A 6,869-nucleotide genomic window follows, 5' to 3' on the forward strand; every position below is an offset into this window, starting at 1 on the left:
GACGGAAAATCAAACAAAGTGGGTCCAAATTAGATACATAAGAAGGATTACGAAGACGATGTTCCTACTCATAGGTCTGGTAATGCTATCTGATAATCTGACGTTCAAACGACACAGAGCAATCACAAAGTGTGGGATAGGGTCAAATTTTAAAAACGTCAAAATGAAATATAAACTCTGAAATTAACGAACTGTTTGTTTTCATTTTGTTGTTGAGCCTTTTAGGTTTAGGTATCTGCTTTGTTTTGAGATAGGTTAGTAACCTTTGATAAGTTTACTGAACAAAGCGATTAACAAACCCAATAAATAAAATCGTCTATTTGTCCATAGCTCCTAAAGAAGCAAGCCATCACGCCATCATTCGACCCTCTTTCATTTATGGGGGGAGGGGGTATCTAGAAAATAATATTAAAGTTTTTCAAGCCGTTTTTGATTATGTCAAAACATTATCCAAGAGGTGATGAAGCTGTGGAATTGCTGAATATGTGTACGAGGAGTCGAGTAAGTGTATATGGAGCAGGTAGTGTAGGAAAAACAGTACTTATTGTTCTACGTATTTAGCAATTGTTGATCTAGTAATTCTTATCGCTGCTCCTATTGATGCAATTGTTTTACCCTTTTCTTTGAAACGTCGCGTGATCGTTGAATGTAATCAAACATCTCGACGAATTAAAATAAAATTACTTTAGAATTTTCATCCGGTACACAATGATGATCGATAGATATTCCTATGGTTTGATTTCTCTAAACGTTGCATCGAATCGGTTTGTGTAACGTGTACTTGGATTGTCCTTGACACCATCGCCACAGAGCACGAAGAAGCATGGTTTCGAGTTTCAGTTTTCCATTATAATAGCAAATGATTTTCGAATACCCAAATAGTAATTCTGCTTTGCTTTTATAAGAAACAGTATTCTTGTCTCGGAATGTGAACGATTCCCTACAATTGACCTGCCCACAAAAGCGACCATCTCAACGCGTCTTTGAGACCAGCTTTCACCAAATGCATATACAGATGAGCATCGTTTTCGCAACTGATGTAATGCAGTGTGCATATAAGCCCAGTCATGAGACAGTTCGTTCCAAATTACAAATTATTTGGTCACTGGGTTTCATATCGATCAATAAATATGAGTGTGCAAAATGTGTCTCTTGTCATAGGCATAATCCAGTTATTGATAAACGCTAATATCCTCCAATGTTGACTTAGTATTTGCACCTTCTCTATTTCTGGTAGAGAAATGTTAATTTTGGTCAGAGAACATAGACTGGGTGGATTAAAAGCTCTACATAAATACCCTTACAAATGTATGTCATTATGTGCATGTTTGCTAGGTATGTCTGGTATTATGCTCTCTTTATTTACAACCTTTTTCCTCTATTACACAGATTTTCCAGTCAATTGATGTAAAGCGCGTGTGTTATATTGTCTAGTTTCATGCCGGACATTAATTATTTGACCAGTGATGATGGGTGAACCAAGAATCAATATAACATTTACAGTCATTTCAGTGTCTCTAAAGATTTAAAACGTCCGTTGATATTTACCACAACGTATTTTCAGGAAACAGTTATTGTTACATGGTACGAGTAGAGGGGCATATAAAAATGTCTTCTTCATGATTATTCATTTTTTATTTTGAAATCCGAATTAGATTCAGTCTTATTTGTGTGTTCAGTTTCATCTGAGAGGATTTTTTTAAAAATCATTCACTGCAATTTTAAGGTGATCATTGATCCAGGAGTAAACCGCTATATTGGAGTTATGGTGAATCCATTCAAAAACATTTTGGATTATATCATTGTGAATCATCAAGTATGTTGGCGTATTATCATATTGGAGACTTCAGCACATTCAATATTGGAATTTAATCGGATCACCACAGGAATTCAATTGAAATTCTTATGCTTGGACTTGCGATATTATTTTAGGATTATTTGGTATTTAATTCACAATACTGTCAGTTTTAAATTGGAACTTTGTAATCTAGAGCAATAAATTATTTGTTGAATTTTACAAAACGTGTTGGAATTTTGCTTTTTCTAATTATTTAGTTTAAGACCATAGAATCGTGACAACTGTAATAGCATAACACACCTTGTGTTATAAATTATGTATGTTAATTGACCATTGTTTCTATATATTTCTAATTACTGCTCATTCTGTTAATCAGAATATTATATGTTATTTATTATCTCTTAAAATGATTGTATAAAATTGTGTATTACACAAACAACAAAAGCAATCATTGTTTCTACTGAGTAATTTTGCTTTAACAAATCCAAATCAATGTCATCTTCAGGTTTGTAATCAGTCCACTTGAGTTTTGTCTTGCGATTTATATGAATCATTTTTTTATTTTATGTTTAGCGATCTTTTTTACTTTTGTATTTCGTCATCACTGTGTTTATAAATATATTATTTGTTACATCAGCACATCTTGTAACAGCAAACGAGGCGGTTGCATTGAAATACACAAACGATACAGATCAAGTAATTTATTACTGGATAATGTTTTTACTATCTCATCTGTCGTTGCTCACTGTAGCCGGCAGAACAATTCATGGCAACCAATACCTCCATAATTTCTTGAAGATGATCAACGCTTGTTTGTTGAATATGGACATGGAGGTCTGTGGAATGCTAAATATAATTCCAAGGACTTTATCTCGATTGACATGTTTGGACGCTTTGCCGGAAGTTTTCTTTGAATGGGTAAATGTAAGCCTTATTTTTAAACATTACTCGAGTTGCGATAAATGACGAGCTGCCGGATTTTGATCTTACAGGATTTTCTAAGAATGAATCGTTAGAATTTGCTGAGAATGTTCGTCCGGTCATTCCTGCTTGGTTTGGTCGTCATTTCAACGAACTAAATTCGGAGATAAATCTCATGGACAACTGCTATTGCGATTTATGCTTGATATGAGGATATTGTTATCACTGACAGTGAGTGAAGTAATAGCTTCGTACAGACCACAGAAAGAGGTCTGGTTACAAAACCAGGAAGCAACGATAAGAAGGAAATATCCTTTGCAAAAAACATAGGTCGAGAAATTATTGGTAAATTTACACATATAAACTCATCTGGCAATAAGTTCCGTTGTACAAGATTAATCATAGACGAGGCATAACTCGACCTTATAATTGCTGCTACAGCAAAATAAGATGTATTAGCCACCAGGGAGAGTGTAAAACTACCAAATGGAACTAAGGTACTATTATCAGCTACTATGATGGTGATTCGTCACAATTTACTCATTTGAGATTTTTATTGTTCACTTACGCATCAAATAACCTGTAATCGATGATTAATAGATTCCCTAAGGACGCTGTTAGAGTTGCCACAGATTCATTTTATATCCACGAGTGCAGCATAGGCTTGCTAGATGAACTTCTAATAAGTGTAGATGAAGCTCTATGGGGGCTCTGGCGAGTAAAAACCAAGCTAACATGTAATTATTCAGAGGCTGAAGATTATAAAATTCTTCCTTGGTATTACAAAAATGGCAAATTGTCGCAGACATCATCAGCAAAATCGCTTCATAATCCTGTATCGAGGAATAAAACGGTTTATCTTAATGGTCCTGGTGGTTCTAGTAAAAATTCTCGTTCTTTAAGATTGTTTATGGGGATCCTCCACCGACATGATAGTGATAATTCACTGACAGTGAGATGAAAGAGAGGTGTGTTAAGTTTCATACTTATCACAGTTTATTTCGATGGCGCGATGATGAGAGGGCTCCAGAAAGAATGGGTAAAAACATATTCCTAAGATAATCATCTGGGATGAAATATGTACTGTATCTAAAGATACCTTAAAAATGTTTCTTGATTAGCTATCGACAAAATCAATGGCGATTTTCGTACGTGGCGATCATAGTCAACCTCCTCCATTTACAGGAGAATCGCCACACTACTGGTTAAAAGAATATGTCGACGCTTTCGAGGAAATGTTAGGGGACCACAGGGCCACCAATGAATCATTGAAGAAGCTAAAACCTAGGATGAGACTTCAATTCAACAAGATTAAATGTAAGATGATGTGCAATGATGTCCTAGAGATTGGATGGTTCATACTGTAGAAGATTATCAACCTCAGACTACTGTAAGGAAAAAATTAGCTGGTTAGCAGAGAAATGACGCAACATTCACTGTGAGATTTCCAACACTATAATGTCATGGCAATATTTTTCTAATGACCCATGACAATTTACCGTGGACAGAATCAATAGTAGTCGGGGCCATCCACGTGTGAATGCGATGCTGACCTGTCTTGAATGTAACAATGATTTATGTGTAAGTGTGGTAAGTGTATATCGTCAGAAATTACTTGTAATGGTTCACGGACAAATCCACGCTGAGGAACCGTCGAATCTAGACTGTAGACTTCAAGCCTACCCGTAGATGTAACCACACTGGAAATTGTATGCGTGGTTACACTCCAGATAGGATCAGTTGCTCTTTCTTTTGCCACATTCAAGTTCACCAGGTTCATATAAATACCTGACCATCACGTTACCGAGTAATGGTTTCTGTGACGGAGAGTGCCGCTTAACCTGTGAGTACTTCGTCGCGATTGCATTGATGGGTTTCATAACAATTCCAAGCGTGACTTCTTTGTTTAACGCGGCTATTACTCTTGGTAGTCCTGCAACCCATTCACGAGATGTCGTCGTTGTGGAAAGTTCCTGAGCATACTGGTATCCAAACAATCTCTCTGCTAGTGTTCAATTAAATCGCTCAAGGATTTCCTGATCGCGATGTATTGCGGTGTGTCCACGTCTGATTTTGAGATTATGTTGTTCCATAAGAGATGATACTGCACCAAGAAATTCTTAGCCAGGATCAACCAGTAGTGAACGTGGCCATCGTCAAGGTCCACGTTGATAAATTATTTAAACGCGGTTGCAATTTCAGTTGCTGTTTTAGTTGATAATTGTTCCGCTTCTATATATCTACTCGTAACTTCGACGACAATCAACGCATATTTGTATGTGCGCCTCTGTCGTTGCGTGGTGTGCCAGTTACAACAGTATCATGAGGTAAAAACAAAATATCTGCCTGTTGAACTTCATTGGGCCTACTAACATCAAACCGTCCATACTGAATCGTCTTAGGCGGTGGTAAATAAATTTGCCATATTGCCTCTCTGTACAGCCAATCTGCGAAAACATCACACTTAACAGTATCCTCTAGGACTCTAATAAATCGATTCCACTATTATAATTATAGGACAATTAATTACCCGTCCCGAAGGGATAGACCCCCACCGCTAGATTACCGCTCATTGCTGTTCTTATCACCCAGCTGGAATGTGACTCCCTTATATTTTTGTTTTAATAGACTTAAGTGCGTAAATCAACTCGACGTCGGCGATATGTCGCTGTTGCAGATCTAGAATTGTATATGTGATATCATGAGCTTGGAATTTTTGATCAATCTCATTTGCCTGAAATTCACCACCTTTTGGTTGATTTCTTTCGTCGAGTCTAATATCAAGTCGGGCTCCAGGGCCACAGTATTTAATGTGGAAGATTGTTCTCACCAGGATACTTAGCCCAAGGAGTTTCAGGTAATTTTCCGAGTGTCGTGGCGATATCACCACCGCTTGACGTATCGCGAAGCGCACAACTTTGTATTTTTTGTTCCGCATTGTAAGTGCCCGTGAACGATTCTTTGCCGTTATTGTTTTTAATCCACTGGTATCAGTGAATGATTTGCATCGAACACAATATAAACTCATATACTTCTCATATTTGTACAATATGAATGAGAGTGAATTCTCAGCAACACGAGAACAGAAGCCAGTCAAGCATAATCAGGCATTGCTCAATTCTATTCGTGCCATTATCACTGGTACATCTCGGTCTGGTAAAACTTAGTTGTTACTTAACCTGATAATGACATGGCTCAACTGGGAGAAACTTTATTTAGTGGCACCATCCGTGGATGACCAACGATGCTATAATGTTCTTAAGGAACGTGACGTCATTGGCGTCATTGGAGTTATCACTGACATCGATGATGCACCATTAGTCGATGATCTTGACCTTAGTATTAATTGTCTAGTGGATTACGATGATTTTATGCTCGACAAACAAACAGATGCAGCCAGAATATTTTCACGAGGCAGACATAAAACCGCGAACGTCATTTACGTCGCGTAACGATACGTTCAGATCCCTAAAGTTATCATAGATAATTGAATCTGGTAGTTGTTTTTAATGGCGTCGATACACGTACGCTGTGAAATATTCATCAGACTTGGTGCCCCGGTGACATGGACGTGGTTAGGTTTAAAACGTTTTTGCTAATGCTATGGATTTGTTACAATAAATTTACACGATCCAAGAAGATGATATCGCATTGGCCTTGATAAAATCTTTGGTTGAGAAACATGACAGCGCTACTTTTCCCTATCCCAGTGAGAAGGTTCAGTTAAAACATCAAGTCACACGCAATTTTTTGGGTAACATTTTTAGCAGTGTCCCAAAGCGTTATTATTGCGAAGTGGTCTGAGTCCGCCCCCATGATAACTTTGTTAAGCCTTATTTTGACAGAATATCTTTGTCTATTCAGACGCACACACACTTCACGCTCACATTAAACTCAGACGCGTCCGTGAAAGCTATTGCACTGGATTGTTTTTCCAGCGACTTTATTTTCACCGAATATTTTGGTCTATTCAGACCCCCTACTGCTAGAGGCAATCTGTCTACATATTCGGTTATGTATTTTCGTAGAACTGCTCAATGCATGTTTAGTGGTAAACAGATACAGATATTTTTTTTACTTCTGTACTTATTTCTCTTTAGCTGTGTGTGTGTGTGTGTGTGTGTGAGATTTGGATTTTTAACGCAGCTTT

The sequence above is a fragment of the Sinohyriopsis cumingii genome, chromosome 2, assembly GCF_028554795.1.
Source record: "Sinohyriopsis cumingii isolate HCF-2022 chromosome 2, ASM2855479v2, whole genome shotgun sequence".
Lineage (NCBI taxonomy): Eukaryota > Metazoa > Mollusca > Bivalvia > Unionida > Unionidae > Sinohyriopsis > Sinohyriopsis cumingii.